Genomic DNA, 9,558 nt, shown 5'->3' on the forward strand with positions numbered 1-9,558 from the left:
AATGATGATGACAGGGAGCAGAAGATAATAGTATCAAATATTTACTCTGCCCCTGGAGCCATAGAATATTTTAAGTACATTATATCATGAAAAATTCATAAAACATTATGGGGTAAATATTAGTATACCCTATTTACAGATGAGAAAATTGAAGTTTAAATATATTTAATAACTTGCCTGATGTTAATCACCTGGAAAGGAGACATGTAATTGTTGTATGAATGAAAGAATAGATAAATTGTCACTCTTTGAACTGCTATAAAAAAATGCCTATCCAGTGTGCCCGTTTTCAATGTCTGGATGAATAATTTAAAACACTTTGCGGGCATGAAGATATTTGAATTAATGTTGCTCACAATAGCAAAGACCTAGAGAACATCTAGGGAAACATATTGTCAAGTGTGCTGCTTGCATACAGTGGGAGAAGTAAAAAGTAAAGAATCAAGACATAGATAAACCTTAAAAAACTGTAGATAGAAAAAAAAACAGAGTGAGATATATGATACAGTATTATTGAGGTAAATGGAAGAAAAATACACATACACAAAGCAATAATACATATTTTTCAAGGATATATAGGAAATGGATAATGGCATGGAAGCATATATGCTTGCTTAATGGTTGGGTGTCCAAGATGTGGAGACATGACAGGTTTAGGGAATTAGATGAAAAATAAGTAAAAAGTAAATTTAAAAATAAGGATTTGTGTGGACTGATTGTGATAGTCTGACGTTTACAAACGAGTATGAACTTCTAAATAAGTGTCTCTGAAAACAAAACAAGCACATCAGTAAAACTTTGTTGGACTGGGTTCATTATTCCTCTGATCCCTGATTATTTTATCAAGCCCCTTTTATGGCAAAGAAGTTCAGAGATAAAGCTTCGTATGACATAACTGAAAATTATTTTCATATAGACAGAGAAAAATAAAACTACCTTATCTGAGATAAATTCCACACCCTAACCATGTCAGTATCTACCCCTTTATGAGGCTTTATTTTTCTTTATAAAATGTAGAACTATCTGAAGATAGATAGATAGATAATTGATAGATGATAGATAGTTAACCATCTGATGATAGATATATCGATAGATAGATAGATAGATAGATCCTCCATTAGAATGCAAGATGCACGACAGCCAAACCTTTCTCTGCCTCGCTCACAGTTGTGTCCTCACTCCCAAAAGAGTACTTTTTACAGAGTAGCTGCTCAGTAAACAATTATTTTTAAGATTTAATATTAAACTGAATCAGGAAAGTTCAACTCTGTTGCTGAAAGAAAATTTTTCCTCCAAATTCCATACTATCAACACAAGAAGCTTGTGAAATCTTAGAGTTGGGAAGGGAGGGCAGCATCAAGGACAGCAAAGCTGACAAGTTGCCCCCATGGTAGCTAATCATGACCCTGTGGGTGAAAAGTCAACATAGAGAGAAGCATAGACTTTTGGCTTGTTTGCGATTAAAGTTATGAAAGAGATGTGTATTAACTTGTCGGATCTTCTCTATTGTAGCTGGCTCCATGATCATGGAAAAAGTAAACCAAACTAGCAATATCTCTGAGTTCATCCTCCTGGGGCTCTCCTCCCAGCTCAAGGACCAGAAGCCACTCTTTATCCTCTTCCTCACCATGTACCTGGTCACCATAACAAGGAAACTGCTCATCATCATGGCCATTCACTCTGACCCCCAGCTCCAGACCCCAATGGATTTCTTCTTGAGCTTCCTGTCTTTCACTGACATTTGCTTCACAACAACCATTGTCCCCAAGATGCTGGTGAAATTCTTGTCAGAAAAGCAGACCATCTCCTATGCTGGGTGTCTGACACAGATGTATTTTTTTTATTGATGTTTTAATAGTTTATAACATCGTGAAATTTTTGGTTGTGCATTTTTGTCTATCTCCATATACATGTGTCATTTCGACCCTTGTGCCCACCCCCCAGCCCCTTTGCCCCTGGTAACCACAATACAGTTTTCTCTGTCCATATGTTGGTTTGTATTCCACATATGAGTGAGATCATATGGTGTATGTTTTTCTCTTTCTGGTTTATTTCACTTAAGATAATACACTTCAGGTCCATCCATCTTGTTGCAAATGGGATGATTTTGTCTTTTTTTACGGCTGAGTAATATTCCATTGTATATATATACCACATCTTCTTGATCCAATCATCCATCAAAGGACACTTGAATTGCTTCCACTTCTTGGCTATAGTGAATAAGGCTGCAACGAACATATGGGTGCATAAGTCTCTTTGTATTGTGGATATCAGGGTCATTGGATAGATTCCCAGGAGTGGATTAGGTGGATCATAGGGTATTTCTATTTTTCAACTTTTGAGTAATCTCCATACCATTTTCCACAGAGGCTGCACCAGTTTGCATTCCCACCAGCTGTGTATGAGTGTTCCTGTTTCTCCACATCCTCTCCAACATTTGTTGTTTTTTGTCTTGGGGATTATAGCCATTCTAACGGGCATGAGGTGATATCTTAGTATTTTGATTTGCATTTCCCTGATGATTAGTTATGTCGAACATCTTTTCATGTGCCTATTGGCCATCTGTATACCTTCTTTGGAGAAATGTCTGTTCAATTCCTCTGCACATTTTTTGATCGGGTTGTTTGTTTTTTTGTGTTCTTTATATATTATGGCGATTAACCCCTTGTCAGATATATGTTTTGCAAATATTTTCTCCCAGCTGGTGGGTTCTCTGTTCATGTTGATTCTGGTTTCATTTGTCTTGTAGAAGCTCTTTAATCTGATAAAGTCCCACTTGCTTATTTTGTCTTTAGTTTCCCTAGGCTGAGTAGGCATGGCATCTGAAAATATTCCTTTATGACCAACGTCAAATAATGTGTTGCCTATATTTTCTTCTATGAGTTTTACAGTTTCAGATCTCATCTTCAGGTCTTTAATCCATTTTGAGTTAATTTTTGTGAATGACAACAGCAGATGGTCCACTTTCATTCTTTTGCATGAGGCTGTCCAGTTTTCCCAACACCATTTATTGAAGAGACTTTCCCTTCTCCATTGTATGTTCTTAGCTCCTTTGTTGAAAATTAGCTGTCCATATATGTGTCATTTTATTTGTGTGCTTTTAATTCTGTTGCATTGATCTGTGTGTCTGTTTCTGTACTAGTACCATGTTGTTTTGGTTACTATTGCTTTGTAGTATGTTTTGAAGTCAGGGATTGTGATGCCTCCAGCTTTGTTCTTTTTTCTTAGGATTACTTTAGCTATTTGGGGTCTTCTGTTGCTCCATATGAATTTTGCTACTCTTTTTTCTATTTCCAAGAAGAATGTCATTGGGATTCTGATTGGGATTGCATTGAATCTGTAGATTGCGTTAGGTAATGTAGACATTTTAACTATGTTTATTCTTCCAATCCATGTGCATGGGATGTCTTTCCATTTCTTTATTTCATAATTGATCTCTTTCAATAATGTCTTATAGTTTTCCTTGTATAGGTCTTTCACCTCCTTGGTGAGATTTATTCCTAGGTATTTTATTCCTTTTGATGCAATTGTAAATGGTACTAACTTTTTGAGTTCCCTTTCTGTTACTTCGTTATTAACATACAGAAATGCAAATGATTTTTGTAGATTGATTTTGTACCCTGCTACTTTGCTGTAGTTGTTGACTCTTTCTCATAGTTTTCCAATGGATTCTTCAGGGTTTTCTATATATAAAATCATGTCGTCTGCAAATAGTGAGAATCTCACTTCTTTGTTGACTATTTGGATTCCTTTTATTCCTTTTTCTTGCCTAATTGCTCTGGCCAAAACCTCCAGTACTATGTTGAATAAGAGTGGTGAGAGTGGGCAGCGTTGTCTCATTTCTGTTCTCAGAAGAATGTCTCTCAACCTTTCACCGTTGAGTATGATGTTGGCTGTGGTTTTGTCATAAATAGCCTTTATTATGTTGAGGTACTTTCCTTCTATACCCATTTAAAATCTTTTTTTTGTGTGTGAGGAAGATCAGCACTGAGCTAACATATGTGCTAATCCTCCTCTTTTTGCCAAGGAAGACCCGCTCTGAGCTAACATCTATTCCCAATCCTCCTTTTTTTCCACCAAAGCCCCAGTAGATAGTTGTATGTCAGAGTTGCACGTCCTTCTAGTTGCTATATGTGGGACGCAGCCTCAGCATGGCTGGAAAAGTGGTGCATCGGTGTGCGCCTGGGATCCAAACCCGGGCCACCAGTAGTGGAGCGCACACACTTAACCACTAAGCCATGGGGCCAGCCCCTTCTATACCCATTTTCTTAAGAGTTTTTATCATAAATGGATGTTGTATCTTGTTGAATGCCTTCTCTGCATCTATTGAGATGACCATGTGGTTTTTATTCTTTGTTTTGCTGATGTGGTGTATCACGTTGATTGATTTGCGGATGTTGAACCATACTTGTGTCTCTGGTATAAATCCCACTTGATCGTGGTGTATGATTTTTTTAATGTATTGCTGTGTTCAGTTTGCCAATATTTTGGTGAGGATTTTTGCATCTCTGTTCATCACTGATATTGGCCTGTAATTTTCCTTCCTTCTTTGTCTGGCTTTGCTATCAGGGTGATGTTGGCCTCGTAGAATGAGTTAGGAAGTGTTCCATCTTCCTCTGTTTTTGGGAATAGTTTGAGAAGAATGGGTATTAAGTCTTCTTTGAATGTTTGGTAAAATTCACCGGAGAAGCCATCTGGTCCTGGACTTTTATTTTTTGGGAGGTTTTTGATTACTATTTCAATCTCTTTACTTGTGATTGGTCTATTCAGATTCTCCATTTCTTCTTGGTTCAGTTTTGGGAGGTTGTGTGAATCTAAGAATTTATCCATTTCTTCTAGATTGTCCAATATGTTGGCATATAATTTCTCATAGTATTCTCTTATAATCCTTTGTATTTCCATGGTATCCGTTGTAATTTCTCCTCTTTCATTTCTAATTTTATTTATTTGAGCCTTTTCTCTTTTTTTCTTAGTATGTCTGGCTAAGGGTATGTCAATTTTGTTTTTCTTCTCAAAGAACCGAATCTTTGTTTCATTAATCCTTTCTACTGTTTTTTTGGTCTCAATTTCATTTATTTCTGCTCTTATTTTTATTATTTCTCTCCTTCTGCTGACTTTGGGCTATGATTGTTCTTTTTCTAGTTCTGTTATGTGTAATTTAAGGTTGCTTATTTGGGCTTTTTCTTGTTTGTTAAGGTGGGCTTGTATCGCTATGAGTTTTGCTGCATCCCATATGATTTGGTATGGCATATTTTCATTTTCGTTTGTTTCCAGATATTTTTTGATTCCTCCTTTAATTTCATCAATGATCCATTGGTTGTTCAGTAGCATATTGTTTAATCTCCACATCTTTGTCACTTTCCCAGTTTTTTTCTGGTAGTTGATTTCTATTTTCATAACACTATGTTTGGAAAAGATGCTTGTTGTGATTTCAATCTTCTTAAATCTATTGAGGCTTGCTTTGTCTCCCAACGTATGGTCTATCCTTGAGAAAGTTCCATGCGCACTTGAGAAGAATGTATAGTCAGCTGTTTTCGGATGGAGTTCTCTGTATATGTCTACTAGGTCCATCTTGTCCAGTTTTTCATTTAGGTTCACTGTTTCTTTATTGACTTTTTGTCTGGATGTCTTATCCATTGGTGTAAGTGGGGTATTAAGATCCCCTACTATTGTTGTGTTGTTGTTAATATCTCCTTTTAGGTTTGTTAATAGTTGCTTTATGTACTCTGGTCCTCCTATGTTGGGTGCATATATATTTATAAGTGATATGTCTTCTTGATATAGTGTCCCTTTTATCATTATATATTGCCCTTCATTGTCTCTGTGTTTTATCTTGAAGTCTACTTTGTCTGATATGAGTATGGCAACACCTGCTTTCTTTTCTTTGCCATTAGCTTGGAGTATTGTCTTCCATCCTTTCACTCTGAGCCTGTGCTTGTCTTTAGAGCTGAGATGTGTTTCCTGGAGGCAGCATATTGTTGGGTCTTGCTTTTAAATCCATCCTGCCACTCTGTATCTTTGATTGGAGAGTTCAATCCATTTACATTTAGGGTAATTATTGATATATGAGGGCTTAATTTTGCTGTTTTGTCACTTATTTTCTAGTTCTTTTGCATTTCCTTTGTTTTTTTTTCGCATTTGTTTCAGACAGCCAATTCAATTTGGTTGTTCTGTCTTATGATTTTTCTAGTTTTCTCTTTGTTTATCATATGTGATTTTGTTTTGATTCTTTGTTTAGTGGTTATCTTGAGGTTTGTATTTAAAAAATCTTCTGTATGAGACAGTCCATTATCTGATGGCCTCTTATTTCCTTATACTAAATCAATTCAATCTCTTTCCTCTTCCCCTTCTAAGTCATGTTACAACTTATTCTATATTGTGTTGTGGGTGTGTGTTTACAGTAACGAGGTTATATTTATTTTTGGTGAATTCCTTCCTTTGATCTTTGATTTTGGTATTTAAGTGGTTGCTAACCTATTCCGATAAAGATCTACTATTTTTCTGATGTTTTCTACCTAATTTTCTCCTTGCTCCAAGCTTTGTGTTCCCTTTCTCTTCTTTTTTTCAGGCCTGAGGGCCTTCTTGAGCATTTCTTGTAGTGGAGGTCTCGTGGCCACGAACTCCATTGGCATTTGTTTATCTGGGAAAGTTACTATTTCTCCATCATATTTGAAGGATGTTTTTTCTGGATAGAGTACTCTTGGCTGAAAGTTTTTGTCTTTTAGTATTTTGAATATTTCATTTCATTCTCTCCTAGCCTGTAAAGTTTCTGTAGAGAAATCCACTGAGAGCCTGATGGGAGTTCCTTTGTACATTATTTTTTGTTTTTGTCTAGCTGTAGTTAATATTGTTTCTTTGTCATTCACTTTAGCCAGCCTTACCACTATATGCCGTGGAGTGGACCTTTGCCTGTTGATGTATTTAGGCTACCTATTGGCTTCACTTACTGGTATTTCCTCCTCCTTCCCCAGATTTGGGATGGTATCAGCTATTATTTCCTTGAATGGATTCTCTGTTCCTCTTTCCCTCTCTTCTCCCTCAGGAATGCCTATAATTCTTATGTCACATTTCCTAATAGAGTTGAATATTTCTCAGAGACTTTCTCCATTTCATTTTAGTCTTAGTTCTCTCTCCTCCTCCATCTGGAGCATATCTATATTCCTGTACTCTATAATGCTGATTCTTTCCTCCATATTGTCAGCTCTGTTCTTTAAAGATTCCAGATTCTCATTTATCTCCTACATTGTGTTCTTCATCTCCATCAGTACTGATTGGTTTTTCTTTATGATTTCAATCTCTTTTGTGAAGAAACTCCTTATCTCATTGAACTCTTTGTCTGTGTTATCTTGTACTTTGTTGAGTTTTTTTTATGATGGCTATTTTGATATATTATATTATGATAGCTATTTTTGGATTTCTTTGCCTTTGGGGTTTGTTTCTGGGTGTTTGCCATTTTCCTTCTGGCCTGGTGATTTCATGTATCTTTGCATTGTGGTTCCTGTATTTGCTTTGTTTTTCCTCATCCTGGAAATATCTGATTGCAGTTTCCACCTGCCGCCATGGTGTAGGGGTTAAGGGCTGTGTAATCTGAGACCCTTGTGCTCTACCCAGGCTGCTTCCTGCAATTGACCTGGCTGCTCTGTCTGGTCTGGTTGGCTGAGTTGCAGTGTCAGGCATGTGATGGGGTGTGGGCTCTCTCTTTTGCCCAAGGGTCCCTGGAGTAGGGGTCTTCTCGCTTGCCCCTTGTTATCCACTCTCCTGGGGTGCTCAGATATTGATGGCACTCCTGCAGCAGTTCTGAGTCCTCTGTGTGGAAGTTTCCCATTGGCTGAGAGAGCCTGAAGAGCTACAGTTTCCCCACAGAGGGCGACCCCTCCCCGCTCTCTGGGAGCCATGCAGACCTGGGGGGCTGATCTGATGTGAAGGGAGAGGATTTCTCCTAACTTCTCCCCACTTCCTCCAGGGGCCCCAGATCATCCACTCTCAGATGTCCCGCAGTGTGAATCTTTCCTATCTTCCGTTTTGCTGTGTAGGAGTCCATTGTTGGTCTGTGACTGTCCCTTTTGTTGTATCTTTTCAGGGGAAGAGTTTACGGGAAAGCTCACTCTGCTGTGATGCTCTGACACAAATGTTTTTTATGTATGTTTTTGGCAATACTGACAGCTGCCTTTTGGAAATCATGGCCTTTGACTGCTATGTGGCCATCTGTGACCCCTTCCACTATGTCGCCACCATGAGCCACCACCACTGTGTCCTGTTACTGGTCATCTCCTGTTCATTTCCTCACCTCCACTCACTCCTACACACACTTCTGCTGAAACTTCTCACCTTGTGTGATGCTAATGTTACCCACCACTTCCTCTGTGACATCAACCCTCTGCTGAAATTGTCCCACTCCTCCACATTTGTCAATGATATCACAATAAAGACAGAGGGACTGGTTGTTTTGGTGGCCCCTTTTATATGCGCTGCTTTCTCTTATATATGAAACATCATTGCAGTCCTCAAGATCCCCTCAGCTGCTTGGAAATGCAAAGCCTTCTCCACCTGTGGTTCCCACTTTACTGTGGTGATTCTGTTTATGGAAGCATCTTCTATGTCTATTTACAGCCTTTGTCCAGCTACACTGTGAGGGGCCACGTGGCAACAATTTTCTACACAGTTCTATCCTCCATGCTAAACCCTGTTATCTACAGTCTGAGAAACAAAGATATGAAGAAGGGCCTAGGGAAGCTGATGGGCAGTAGGAAATCCTAGCCAGAAACTCTGTGAACCTGTTCATGAGCATCTCCACTCTATTGGATTTTGTTTCTGCTGATTCCTGATACAGACAATAAACTCTCTAAGTCAGCAGGTATAACTCACATGTGTCATGGACACTGGGTTGTATCCATCCACTTCTTTACACACGCAACTATCCCATTGAGACTTTATAATGCATCAGTAATTGGATTGAGGTCTACCAAAATCTTGGCTTCCAGTTTTCATATATCTGCCTCTCTCTTCCCATCTTTGTCTTCTCCAGGAAACCACATCTTTTTCATTCCCTCTAAGAGCTGTTGAAACCTTTGTTTTCCACAAAATTTCCTGGAACAAATTTATCTCTGTTCAATGACTTTTGATTCCCTTAGTATCCTTCTTATTTTAATGAACTTCTGTATTCAGCTTTCCTAGCTTTTTGCAAGTCATTACAGTAACTTAGGAAGAGAGAGACAGAGAGAGAGAGGTTCACACTCCCTTAAATTGTAAACTTCCACCAATGCAAGCAGTGTGTCTGGCTCATCTGTTTATAAAAGGATCACGCCTCTTCCTTCTCCCACATCTTCAACAGCACAATGTTCTGGGCTCTGTATTGAACAAAAGCCCAGCTCTTAGCCTTGATTAGCTAACTGACCTAGTACTTCATAACACAACTGCCCCAGTTATCAGGCCAGTGTACAGGGTTGGGCTGAGTTGCTCTGGGTCTCTACCCTGGTTATCTGGTATTTGTCCCTCACTGGTGTTCACTCCTCTTGACCCCTCTCTTAGCTTCAAATTTACCTTAGAGTTTCCCCAATT

General features: G+C 38.4%; 1 pseudogene; it reads left to right on the forward strand.

Annotated features, from left to right (window-relative positions):
* Positions 1-1,526: 1,526 nt before the first annotated feature.
* Positions 1,527-8,757, forward strand: LOC101390216 (olfactory receptor 1L8-like; annotated as a pseudogene).
* The last annotated feature ends 801 nt before the right edge of the window (positions 8,758-9,558 follow it).

This window comes from Ceratotherium simum, chromosome 29 (assembly GCF_057802395.1).
Source record: "Ceratotherium simum simum isolate JZ-2026a chromosome 29, ASM5780239v1, whole genome shotgun sequence".
Taxonomy (NCBI): domain Eukaryota; kingdom Metazoa; phylum Chordata; class Mammalia; order Perissodactyla; family Rhinocerotidae; genus Ceratotherium; species Ceratotherium simum.